The sequence below is a fragment of the Alexandromys fortis genome, unplaced genomic scaffold (assembly GCF_014885135.2).
Source record: "Alexandromys fortis isolate MF-2015 unplaced genomic scaffold, M_Fortis_MF-2015_v1.1 scaffold_18, whole genome shotgun sequence".
Taxonomy (NCBI): Eukaryota; Metazoa; Chordata; class Mammalia; order Rodentia; family Cricetidae; genus Alexandromys; species Alexandromys fortis.
In genome coordinates this window covers 16,393,676-16,407,602 of record NW_026067897.1, presented here as the reverse complement: position 1 = coordinate 16,407,602, position 13,927 = coordinate 16,393,676, and the positions used below count along the sequence as shown (strand labels likewise).

At 43.7% G+C, this 13,927-nt stretch overlaps 1 long non-coding RNA gene across 1 annotated transcript in view; it reads left to right on the top strand.

Annotated features, from left to right (window-relative positions):
* The window catches only part of LOC126514903 (uncharacterized), a 64,888-nt gene extending 54,833 nt beyond the window's left edge, over positions 1–10,055 (top strand). The window contains exons 3-4 of the long non-coding RNA XR_007595703.1: positions 9,032–9,137; positions 9,966–10,055. This is a non-coding gene — a long non-coding RNA (uncharacterized lncRNA). The remainder of the gene's footprint in view (positions 1–9,031; positions 9,138–9,965) is intronic.
* Positions 10,056–13,927: the final 3,872 nt, after the last annotated feature.

The following is a 13,927-nucleotide window of genomic DNA, read 5'->3' as shown; positions in this document are numbered from 1 at the left end:
CAGAATAAGGTACTTAGAATTTGTCTTCCAGAACACTTTGTTATGGACAGCTATGATTGTCTTGTATTACTTCAAAAATTTATCTAAGAGGCCTCCATGACCGCTTCTAGACAACCTGTGCTGGGCTCTAGCAGCAGAAAACATTTGAATCCTTATTCTGGTGAAGCTACCCAACTAACACAAGTGACCTTTGAAACATTTTGTGTCGATGGAAATGTCCCTCTGTTAGAGTGTTTGTTCATCTCTGAATATAATCTTCTATGTACATTTTTCCTTTACCATCGCCGTGTTCCTTCGCGAGGCTGCTAGAACTGGGAGAAGAAAAGCGCAGGTGTTGGTATGGCAATTAGGATCCCAAGGCAAGTTGTTGAGTCATGCCCCGCAGTCCGCATGCATGAGAGAACTCAAAGCAGCAAATGGAGGAAAGGAGAGTCGGTGTGGAGAGAACACCTGTGTGTGTCTGAAGGTGACGGCAGCTGCTTTAGTTTAAGAAGGAAATGATTACAGAAAATGCCGCTTGGAGATCATTCTCCATGGATTCTAGTTTCTTTTCTATAGGTAGAGGAATAAAGTCAATGATTTAGCTGTAGCTTGACTCTTAGTTTGCTCCAGGACTTTCAACTTCACTTGGGGGGAAAAATCAACTTCACTCAGCTATGAAGAGTAGCTTATACGATGGAAATAGAAATTAGCCTAACACTGGGAAGGTTTGTTTTGTGTTGTGACTTGCTGGTCAGGCACTCTAGCCAGTGACTGAGTTCCAGCGAAGTTCAGTGTGGGACCTTGCCTCAAAATACAGAGTGGAGAGAGATAGAGGACAACATCCTGATGGTGTCAATTTTTGGCTTTCCCATGTTCACACATGGGCAACTACACCTATACACACCCGATGTATGGGTATACACAGCTACGGGAAGGGGGGATAAAAACAAAATAATGAAAAAGAAGCAGAAACATGCTTTATGTGTCAGCACAGATAAAGCTACAGAACTGGACTGTGAGGAAAAGATATACTGCACACACTGCATGTAAAACCCCAGGTTAACCATAGAACTCGAAGTTATTGTCAGCCATTGAGAAGAAGACTTCAGAGTGATGAACAGCTATGCTTACCCACAAGCCCTTGCCTCTGCAAGTGCCTTCTTATTACAGAAATTCATGAATAAGGCATCAAAGAACTGAAAAAGGAATAAAATCTACAGTATAATTCTTATTACAGCATTAAACATTTCCTAGCAGTCAGGAGGATATACAAATTCAGTTACAGCAAGAATGGGGAGCTCACTGTAGGTCCATTGAGAAGCCCTGACTCAAAAGGTCACGTGGAAAATATCATTGACTTCTGGACTCCACATGAATACATACATACATGGCTGTAAAAACCTAATGAATTAGAAACACACAGAGATGCGTTAGAGTTTTAGATATTGGAAGAGTGAAATACATCTTATTAAAGTCTCATTCTACTTCAGATAACCCGAATGGTAGGCCGACTGATGGCTTTCTAAGCCCCAGCACCCATTAACATCTGTTGTTATGGCAGACTGGAGTTTCCCATGGAATTAAGGTTGCTCGTACACTGGCCTTTAGAAGAAAAAATGTTTCTGTAGTATCTAGATGAGCCCAATCCTAGTACAATAGAAGGAATGGCAAGGGCGCACCAGAGGGATGGCCCCTCAGAAAGAACCCAGACTCGGGCTGTTGGCTCTGAATAGGGAGAGACGAGACCACCAGGCAGAGATTGTAGGTGGTCCCTAGAAGCTGTAGAAGGCAAGACTAGACTAGCCCCTAGAGAGCCACAAGGAATGCAACTCTTGCTGCCTAAAACATTAAGATGTCAACTAACATAATAATTGAACATATTTCTTGAGTACAATGTGATATTTCTTTATGTTTTTCTTTTCAGAGGGGTAGAGCTTTCTTTCCTTTTCTTTTCCTTTTTCTCTTTCTTTCTTTCTTTTGTTCTCTCTCTCTTTCTCTTTTCTATAAGGTATAACATAAGCTAGGGTGGCATTTTAAGACACAAGGACATATGTGCTGATTGAACTGAGATAATCAACATTATCACTTCTTTGTTTCTTGATGTTAAGAAGATAAATTTGAAAGAATTTTAAAACTAATTCTAATTAAGCATAAATAAAGAATGCGTGATCTCCTGATCTACTGCCCAGTGTGACTGCAGTTGAAATGTCAAGCTGTTTTTATATAACTCTAAGAGTTACTGAAACATGAAAACCAAAACCAATTTTGAAAAAGATGAGCATCCAATATTAATAATTGATATGTAGCCATAATCATAAAAGCACAGTAGTGACACAGTGACCATACAGGCCAGTTGGACTGTCTAGGCAGTTCATAATTCAGGACAGAATAATTTGAACAAAGGAATCTAGGCCGTTCACTGGGGTAAGGGTGATCCATTCCACATTAGCATGAAAATCATGGAAGATCATATGAAAACACATATAATAAGAGAGACTTGACTATTACATCACAGAAGGAGCAGGGATTAACTCTAATCACAGATTTAAGTGCAAGGTTAAACCTCTAGAGCAGAGAAAATATTAACTGTGAAAGGATGATTGGAAACCTTTATTTACTTCATCAACATTAAGATCTTTTGATCTTTACAAGACGCCATTTAGAAAATGGAAAGGTAAAAGGCACACAAGGAAAACAATTACAGAGCATATTATCTGACAAAGTGTCCGTGTCCAATGTATTAGAGGAACAGAGTCATATATGCATGTATATATGTACTTATGAACTACATGTGAGCGTGGTGGGTTCTTTGTGTATTCATTATGAGGAACCGTTCCTGTGGTTTTGAGGCTGAGCAGTCTCTTCTCCTGGGTGCAGACTGGAGACCCAGGAAATCTGGTGGCTCTGCTGTCTGCAAACGCCTGAGACCCTAAGAGGCCAGTGGGGCCAATTTTGATACAAGGGCAGAAGGTATCCAGCTCCCTAAAAAAAAAACCAATTCTCACTTTCTTGTCCTTTTGTTCTACTCAGGGGCTCTGTGTTTTGGTTGAATGGTGCCCACCCACACAAGGAAGCACAGACCACTTTAAGGAGCCCAGAGAGTCAAATGCAGCCTTCTTACCTGGAAAGGCCCTCACAGACACACCCAGGAAGAGCACCTATCCCATGTCAGGGTACGAACAAGTCAAGTTTACATAGAAAATTAACCGTCACATTCATGTTCTCTCTCTAAACTCTTTTCTTCCTTTCCCCTTCCCTTTCCTCTTCCCCTTCCTATCTCCTCCTTCCTTTTTCTTTCTTCACTTCTTTCTCTCTCTCCTTTCCTTTCTTTATCTCTTTCTTTCTATCTGTTACACTGAAATTCAACAATAAGGCAAACAATGTTATTTATTTGAAACAAGTCCTCAACTACACAGCCCAGGCTGGTCAGGCCTCCTCCACGCTCCTCCCTCAACCCCCACATCTCCACAGTGCGGGTACCATAAGCTGCTGCTGCCACGCCTTCTCCTTCCTCCTCCTTCTTTGGTCTTTTCTTTAGCGGCCTATTTTTGTAGACATTTATAAATGTAGGACCAAGGAAGTTTGAAAATCTTTTGAATTGGGTTATTTGATATATATTTCAAGAAGCAAGGCCTCAGAGCAGAAACAGGAAAACAAAAACCTCCAAGCCAAACCGAGCATCTGCTCTCCTACAGCTATGAACTAAACATGCTGTTTTTACAGCTCTGAATGGCTTTGAAAAGAATCAAAGAAGAACACATTTCACGATGTTCGAAAATTACATGCAATTCCAGTTGGTGTGCATGAATGCAGGCTTTTTGGACCAGAAATACTCATCCATTTCCACATCTCCTATGGAGTTTTTACACTACAAAAACCATGATGTCCACAAAGCCTGAAACAGTTCCTATCTGGCGCTCTTCTGAAAATGTTTTCCCACCCTACTCTATATATAGTTCTGATCTGCTAGCTTGCTTGCCTTCTAGTAACTCAAAGCGATTTTAAGGGTGTCAGAATTACACTGATTCTGGAAAAAAAAAAAAAAAGGAGTTTTGGTAAGACTTGGCTAATCCCAGTAGGTCTGTCCTCAGTCAGTGCTCATTTCTGGGGTCTGCAGAGGTCACACTCTGGGTGCCTGGTGACTGCCAGCATGTGGCTTGGCTCACCCCAGCTTCTGAGGGAAGACGCCTGCTGCCTTTGTTATTTTGGGCATTCCCATTCACGTTTTCACCAGACCTGACCCTGCTTGGCTTGTAAAATCTGATGGGCTCCCTGCCCAAGGAGGGATGGCCTCGGGCATGTGGAAGTGCCACTCCAGAGAGGTGGTAACATGTAAGCAGAGGGCAGACTGCAGAAGGAGGGGCCGCACCTCTCCGCTCTGCGGGCCTGGGCTGCGTTCTCCAGCTGCTGCAGGGCTTCCCCTATCTCAGACTCCAACCGCTCTTTAGTGTGCCAGGCTTCTCGGGTGTCCAGTTGTTTCCCTAGGAAGGATTCCCAGGGACGTAAAGGACTCCTCTACGTGAGCAGTACCCTGGTACCTGGCAGGAGCAATCTGGGCAAACATTCTCTTTACGCATGAGCCACGGGAGGAGGACGCAGATGTCAGAACCCGGCTTGGGATGCTGGGTGCTCGCCCAGTCCTTGGCCTGGAGTAGAGGCAAACTCCACTGGCAAGAATACCAGTGCTTGGTGCCAGGAGGATATGTCATTTACCAGCTGCGTCATTTTGGGCAGCGCACATCACCTCTTGGAGCCTCCTCTGGGAAGCTGACTGGTGGGGCAGTTGGAAAGATGACATTAATCGGCGTCAGTGGTGTTCTGGCAGCCGCAAAGACTGCGGGGATATTCCTAGGCGACGTGTGAATCGATCCTCCGGTGTCCCATGCTGACAAGGGATAGTTAGAGATAAGGCCAATGAAGTGCTGCCTGGGAGATTTTTTTAAACCAGCTTGGGTCTTTGAGTTACATCGAAGGCTGTCAGGGATCTTAAAAACCCCTCACCGTCCCAGTCTACCCTAACCCTAACGTTCTTTTGGTACTTAACTTTCTCTCTGCAGCATCCCCGCCACGTGGTTTATTAGACTTTCCTTACATACTTTCCTTACATACTTCTGATGATGGTAAACTCACTCCTTGATGAGGAACTCTGTTTTCTCTGGGTATATAGGTCAGGCCATTCAGAAGTCATTGTGCATGGGTGCGTGCCTCTGTGTGTGTGTGTGTGTGTGTGTGTGTGTGTGTGTGTGGTTTGTCAAGACAGGGTTTCCTGTGTAGCTTTAGAGCCTGTCCTAGAACTAGCTCTTGTAGACCAGGCTGGCCTCGAACTCACAGAGATCCGCCTGCCTCTGCCTCCCGAGTGCTGGGACTAAAGGCATGTGCCACTGCCGCCCCGCCCATTCAGAAGTCTTAATGGACTGAAATGTGCAAACTGAAGTTTAACTTCTAGTGCTATTTGCATCCCATGAGGAACAAATGAAGCCTCGAAAGCTGTAAGAATCAATTCAATTCTCTTTATGAATTATGTGGACTTCCTTAATTCTTTACTCTTTTTTATTTTCACTTAGATGTCCTGGCTGGTCTTGAGCTCCTGAGGGCCAAGAAACAAGAGAGTTAATGACAAAGCAGGACACCTGAGCTTCCTATTCTGACCTCTGCACATGGTCACAAGAATATATGCCCATGCATATATGTCACATGGATAGGTACATAATGCACAAAATGCATATATAAATAAGAAGAAAAGAAAAACTCTTTTAAAAATTGACTCGTGATCCTCCAAAATGACAAATAGCAAGATTATGGGTCTGGGAATTCCTTATTATTATTCTCTGTTTTACTTGAATTAGGATTCCTCTGTTTTACTTGTTTGTTTTGTTTTTTTGAGACAAAGCTCAGGTTGATCTTGAATTCATGTAATCCTCCTGCCTCAGTCTTCCTTGTCACTTTTACATTCTTAAGAAAGATAAAGGCTCCCAAATATCTTTTTTATGTAGATACATAATGATTAATACTTACCCTATCAGAAATTCAAGTCGGGAAACGTAGAAACTCATCAGTTCCCGAAAGAATGTAAACAGACTGTTGTATGTTAACGTGAATAAATTTTATGAAAAATAATTAGAGGTTAAACCAATGTTCAATGAGAAACCGGCTTCATTTCACATTTTGGTAGTTCTCTGTGATGTCCATAATGACTGGGCTCTTAGAGACATATATAGTGGAAAGGAACATAAACTTTAATAGTTTCTTATAGTAACTGCTTATGTATCCACAAACTCGAGAAATTACTGCTTCATCCATGAAAAGTTTTAAACAGTACATCCTGCCTACTGTTATTACAAAAATTACTTCAGACCATAGGCCTCTGGATAGGGTTTTAAAGACTTCACAGGTCTCTGGATATCAATTAGTTTGATTCTTATTATTTTAAATTTATCCCAGTAGCAACCTTTGAGAAGTAGAAACAAGAACTCTCATCCGTCCATCCATCCATCCATCCATCCATCCATCCATCCATCCATCCATCCATCATCCATCCGTCTCATCTACAAAACACACTTCCTTTTTGTACTTATCATCTATAGATGGATCCCAAAACAGAAATATGACTTTTAGCCCGTCATCTTCTAGGTAGAGACTATGTCTGGGAGGTGAGGCAGTGAGGAGATGGCTCAGCCACTTAGAGCACTTGCTGTGCAAGCCTGAGCTGCATCCCAATTCTCAGATTCTGCATAAAAAGCCTGTTGGGATTGGTGCAGTCCTGTGTGTGTGTGTTTAACTGCAGTGTTGCAGGGAGTGGAGACAGGAGGATGACTGGAGCTTGCTGACCCCCCTCCTCAGCTCTGGGTTCATGGAGGGACCCTGTCTCAAGAGAATAAAATGGTGAGTGATGAGTAGGAGGCCTGATGTCCGTACTCTGGCCCCTGTACATGCAAACAGGCATACATATCCATGCACACACATCACACATAAAGGTACATGCACACCTGACCTTTCACTTGGGTGCTGGGAATGGGCCTCACACTTGTGTAGAAAGGATTTTGATGACTGATCTTCTTTCCAGTACTGTGAGATGTTCTTCTAACATCAGTACCATGAAAAGGAAGCTCGAAACTCCCTCAGATCTGAGCATCTCTGAACGCAGCTTGCCTGTGGGCTGGTAAACTCACGATCTGGTCTTAATCTCTGAGGAGTAAAGGGTTCTGAGAAGATGGTTCTTAAAACACCTATTCTTGCTGTTCTAGGCCATGGTAATTGGAGGTGACTTTGGAGATGGAGATGGCACTTAGCATTAAAGGCAGCTGTGTGCAAATGTTCCCACGGCACTGCTCTGGATCTTGACATTTAGATGGTGATAGAGCACCAGGAAGTGTCCTAGTCTTTGGTGTTTGAAATCACACCACTCCCTTTACTAAACCACCCCTATAGAAGCTGCCAAGGAAAGGAAAAGAAAGAAATAGCAGCAGCATTTAAATGGGACTCGAGCTGACTGTAGGGTCAGGTCTATTCTAAGCCCTGGACTTAGCCACAGCTGATTCCTTTTTTGTCAAAACTGTGGTTTTCCTTGACCAATACTAAATGAACACAGAAGGTTGTATTTATGAATTTATATGTATATATGTTTGTGTGTATATGTGTGTATGTGTGTGTGTGAGAGAGAGAGACAATGACAATTAAGGAATAAGGAGCTTTGAAGTTGGGGAGGGTGTTCTAAAGGAGTTGGAGGAAGAAAAGGGAGGGAGAAATTGATGTAGATACAGTGATCATGTATGAAATCCTTTAAAAAAAAAGTTAAAAATTTGAGCTGGCTACATTCTGAGTCCTCTGTCCTTAAACTTGTAAACCACTCTATATGACATAAATTACAGCTTGGCCAAACCATGTCCCATCTACACACATGTAAATTAAGGAAGACAGCATGCCCTGAGTAGATCCACACGAACCCTAAGCTACAGCACCAGCACCTGCAGTTTCTCAAAAGATGGCTAATGAACATCATCAGGACCATTGGAGGAAGAAGGGTGGAGACTTCTGGCTGAGTTTAGGGATGACTCAGGTTTACCAGGAGTTTTACCCAGGTTTATTGAGGGGACAGCCAGGGTGGGAATGTGTTTATGTTGTTGAATTTGTCGATTTAAGAGCATCAGCTAGGTGTGTATGTGTGTGTGTCCGTGCATGTGCATACGTCTGTCTGTCTGTCTGTCTGCATATGCGTGTGTTTATTTTAAAAGCATGTTGAAGTTTCTCCTCCCTTATGATAGTATTTAGTGGGAGTGGTAGAAATCACAGTGTTTATCCTTTCGTCTCACTGAATCCTTAGTACAGCACAGTAGGGAAGAATGGAGGTGATAATTTTATTGAACAGGAGAATCATCCCAAAGACTAATCTTGGAAAGGATGAAGCTTGGCTTCCAGGCTCCTCTAGTTCAGGCTCTCTGTTGCTTCCAATCTGTCCTCTTTTGTGCTTTTCTTGTCAGAAGTGGACATGGAAACTGGAGAAGTTTCCCTAGATGTTGAGAGAAGAATGTTCTAGGCATGTCCATAACAAGAAAAATAAAGTTCAGTGTGGGCCAGTCAAAAGAAATAGCAGAAAAACTCAGCAATGTAATCTTATTTATATCATACCTTGTAAAATTTATATTTTAGTTGATTATTTATGGCAGGAGACTATTTTTTTTACAGGTTTTGAAACAACTGGTATCAAGCACACACTTTTTTAAATTCAGAGAGACACAGACACAATAAAATCATAGCAACAAGCAAGGGGACGAAAAGTATAACGTTCGGTGTAATGGTTGCCATGCATGCAAGGAGGCAGGGGAGGGAGGTGGTAGAAGGATGAGGTAGGTAGATGAGTTATCACCAAGATCTTAGTTTTAGTTTGCAGGAATGTTTACATGAATACATACATTTAAGAAAGAATAACTAATTACACACACACACACACACACACACACACACACACACACAGAGTCCTCTACATCTGTCCTTGACTTAGCATAATAGAGCTACCTCTTATTAATCTTGGACGTCCTCCTCTATCATGCAGTCACATCAGCTGGATAACGCGTCCTCCCAGGTAAGCAGAGGCAATAGAAGAAACCACCTTGCCTAATGGCTTCAGCGTGAACCCAAGACCTGCATTTCCTTGTGTGGTGAGCACTCTCAGTTTTACTCCTTTGCTAAAACTGAAAAAAAAAAAAATCTGGGGTGGAGAGATGGCTCAGTGGTTGAGAGCACCTAGTGCTCTTGCAGAGGCTCTGAGTTGGGTTTCTAACACCCATGTTGGGCAGCTAACAACTGCCTATAACTCTAACTCCACGAGCTATGACCCTCTCTTCTGGCTCCCAAGGGTACCTGCACTTACATGGACAACCCCACCCACCCACATAGCATAATTAAAAGTGAAAATAAATCTTTAAAAAGAAAAACTGCAGGTAAGATTTTTTTTAAGCCTACCCTGCCTGTGAGCTTTCAGAGAACCTGTCTCTGTGAAAAGAGAGCTGGGTTTGGATTTGAACAAACACAATTCGTGTCTGTCTTAACTCTTCTTTTACTGATGTTATGAACTTAAGAGAGCCTTGTCTAATCTGTAAGCCTGTCTTTCTACCAGCCAATTGGACAATAATAATTCAAATGTTTCAGGAATAATGTAAGAGCGAAACCAGACATGGCTGTACCCTGTCCACTAATATGGTGAACTCTCCGTAATTTACTAATTGGTAGCAATTATTGCTAGGCAAAAGCAAGTATGAGGTCATTGTTCACCTTATCTGAATCTCAATGTAGTTTTAAGGATGATCAACAGTACCTTATATCATCATTGCTTTCCAATTAAGCCACAAAGACTTTAGTAGTGGTACTGTTTGAGCAGATACTGCCTGGGAGTGGAAGCGTTTATGAATGTCAAAGGCATGCTAGTAATGGACTTGGTGTCTCTTTCTTGACTCGAAACTATGCTTAAAATGGGTCTCCCATAGCAGGTGAGAGAGCTGATCCAGAGAGCTGGGTTATGATAGAGCCAGTCCTATTCCTCATCAACTCTAGCACATAGCACACAGGAGAGTGAACCCTGCACCCCACCTGGACAGCACACTTGGAACGGACCCTGCCGAGGGAGCACAGGTGAGCCAGTCCTGTGAGCAGGAGAGTAGAAGAGCTGACCCCCACACACCACTTACAGCAATCGAGAGAGAGGGCCCTGTACCTTGTCTGGGCTAAACAGTAGAGCTGGCCCTGGTATTGTGAGGGTAGGTGACCCTGATCTGAGGACCCGAGAGGAGACCTGGCCCCGCTCCTTGCTATAGCTACACTGGGTGAGCTAGCTAAGGCAGTGCTGGAGCGCTCGCCTGGGTAGTGACTGTGAGGGAAAACTGGCAGGCTGACCAGCCCAGCTACCATCCAGAGCCAGAATCGGAGTTAAGAGTTGGCCCACTGCAACATCCACCTCATCAATGAACTGTTGGAGCAGGTGAGGCAGATGAACCTACAGATCCAAGACAGCAGGATCTCCATGACACCGGACAACATCAGGACATCCGAAAGGAGCCCCAGTGAGAGGCCACTGTTGGTGGTGTAGCAGAAACCAGAGGCGTTGAGCCAGACCAATGACTCACAGCGATGAACACTTGCAAGAAAAGATGAATGGATTAAAGAGTCAAATGTGAGACTCAACGGGCCATACTGCAGCTTCCATGACTTCTCTCTCTGTCTCTCTGTCTCTCCCTCTTTGCTTAGTTTCTTTGTTTTGTCTGGTTTTTGATTTTTTTCTTTTAATTTGGTTTTGTTTTGGGGAGGGAGGTTGCAAGGGCAGAGGGTGGATGCTAGTGGATGGGAACACAAGCAGGATCCGAATGCATGATGTGAAATCCACAAAGAATCAATAAAAAAAAAATTGGTCTTCTCAGAGATGCAACTAAGTACATTGGGTCAAAGGTGGCCTTCATAACAATTTTTATTGCTTTTAAGAAACTCTTTATATTAGTCATAATAAACTTCCACAACACACATTCCTAAAATGACTTCATTTAGAAAAAAAATATCAAAGAAATATTCCAATTGGATGGAAGACTGAACAATCCATCTCTAGGCGTTCTAGTCTGATAGGCTATTGTTTGGAGCATAGGCCTCTCCAAGTGGCCCAGCAGAGAAAGACATGTGGGCGGTGATGAACTCACAATTTCACTACGTGACACACAAAATATTGTCCGATATTAGTTAGTGCTTAGCTTTAGGAATAGTGGGGAAGTATAATATTGGGTCCCGAGGAGAAAGAAAGTGGCACACAGGGCTGGCCGCCTGACATGCCATACCCTGGTCTTCCAGCAAGCTTCCCCCGTGGATGAGGGGTCTCCATGAGAAGGCACAGCAAGGGGGTGGCGTGTATGCAGAGTGAACTGCCTAGTTCACGGACATCAGATTCCTTAGGTGAGCATTCTGTTTCATGTCTTTCTTTATATGGTTCTATTTTCTCGAATGCACCCTTCCCCACCATTTCACACTTCCAATTTTCACCCATAGTTGGTTTCACATCCAACATTATCTTCCCCTCCCCATGCCCATTTTTTGTTTCACCTACAGTAAAAAGTCCCCAACGTTTCTCTGATATATTTATTTTCATCCTTTAATGCTTCACTCTTGAGTCAGAAGCAGACAGGGAACCCATGGAAATTGGGATCTCTGGCTGACCTTCAGTCTGAGCCGAAAAGGAATACAGCTGTGGCAAATTCCATTCTGATTTCTGAGCTATCATTTGCCTGGAATCTCCTTTTCTGTTAAGCATATAGCTGAGACGCCCTCCTCCAGACTTACAACTACAACACTTATCTAGGATAGCCAATATATCTGTGTGTCTGCTCCATTCCTAGGAGTGAGAACAAACACCTAGCTACTGCTTGCCGAATGGGTCAAATGTGCTCCACTCTGCGTAAGACAAGAACGCTTCATAATCCTGAAATTACAGATTAATTAACTAATTAATCTCAGTTAGGGCAGCTATCGCTATGGTGAGACACAGGGACAAAAGGCAAGCTGGGGAGGAAAGGGTTTATTTGGCTTACACTTACACATCGCTTCATTGTTCTTCAGGAAAGAAAGTCAGGACAGGGACTCAAATAGGAACCTGGAGGCAGGAGCCAATGCAGAGGCCATGGAAGGAAGAATGCTGCTTACTGGCTTGCTCAGCCTGCTTTCTTATAGGACCCAGGACCACCAGCCCAGGGATAGAGACACCACAATGGGCTGGGGTATCCCCCCCCCCATCTATCACTAATTAAGAAAATGCCCCACAGGTTTGCCTACAGCCCTGATTTTATACCAAGCATCTGCATCCCATTCATTTCCGCATCCCTTCGTATCTGTCCTCTGCCCTCGCAACCTCCCCCACCCCTGCCTCAAATAAAATAAAATAGAATTTAAGAGGAAAAAAAAGAATAAAAAAAGGGGGGGGGAGTCAATCTCATCATGGAAGCTGTCGTGTGACACAGTGAGTCACGTAGCAAACCCTCTTACCCATATATCTTTTCTTGCAAGTGTTCATTGCAAAGAGTCGTTGGTCTGGTTCAGGCCTCTGTTTTCTGCTACACTGTCAATTCTGGGCCCTCATTGAACTCCTCTTGGCTATCCTGCTGTTGCCCTGTGTCATGAGGACCCTGTAGCTTTGGGTCTGCAAGACCCATCCCTTCCCATGCTACAGCCCCAATCTTATGGAGGCTTTTTCTCATTTGAGGCTCCCTCCTCTCAGATGACATAAAACTAGAGTGTGTCAGGTTGACATAAATCTGGCCAACAGATCTGCTATGGTCCCATCTTTGTATGGTGAAGTTCTAAGCCCTAGAGCTGACAGTAGGAGGTAGGGCCTAATGCATGAGACTGTGTCTCTCCTGGTTAGAGTAGAGTCCCCAGAACAGAAGTTCAAGGTTGAGGGTGCAAAGGTTGAACTTGACTGTGTGGGCACCATGATGTAGCCTCCAGAGATGTGGGGAAAATGGCATTGTTGAGAAGCCACACAATCTCTGGGATCTTGTTACAGCAGCTCCACAGATTAAGACATCATTCATGTCAAACTGGCTTTTGATCATGACCAGGGTTACGGTGTCAGCAGTTTGCTAAAGCAGAAAGTATTCTGGGGGTTTGATAGAGAATACCTACCCCAGATTTTTCTCTTTCTTTTCTTTATGTGTGTGAGTATGGCAACCAGTGATGGAACAAGGACCTCATGCATGCCAGGCAAGCCCTCTACCACTGAGCTGTATCCCAGCCCTGCTTTTCACTTTTTACTTTGAGAGAACGTCTCAACAAGTGGAGAGGGTCAACCCTTCCATTCATTCTATATAGCCCAGGGAAGTCTTGAACTTGAACTTAGGAAGGAGAAAATTACTTTGGGAATTCCCCTGCCTCAACTTCCCTAGTAGCTTGGATTATGATTTGTACCATCTGGCCTGGCTTTTTTTTTCCCTCTCTCTCTTCAAATCAGCTGCTCTTTGCAGCCTCTCTCGTGGAGCTGCATTGGGGAGTATACAGCTTTCCTTACTCTGGCCTTGCTGGGGTCTTCCCTTATGACAAGCAGCTGGGGTAATATATGAAACCCTAACACAGTTTTTAAGACTAGTCCACACAGGTACAAACTTGTCTCCCCAGCATGGCCAGCCTTGTGCCAGTATGTTCTTGTACTCTTCTTCCTTAAGCAGTTCTGGAAGGAGGAGGAGGTAGTTTCTTTATAGAAGAGATAGGTTCAGAGGGCTGGTACCTCAACTCACATGGGCTGGAAAGGCACAACCAGCCAGAGATGCATGAATCCTAAGTTACAGTTTGTGCGAGCCTAGGGGACCATCAAATTCTGGGAGGGTGAGCGCAAACGTGTGCAGAAGAGAGGAAAAGGAAAAGCCAAACTCCAGTGAGTGAGGACTCTTTGTTTTCTGTGATTTTTTGCCACCATCTCCCCAGG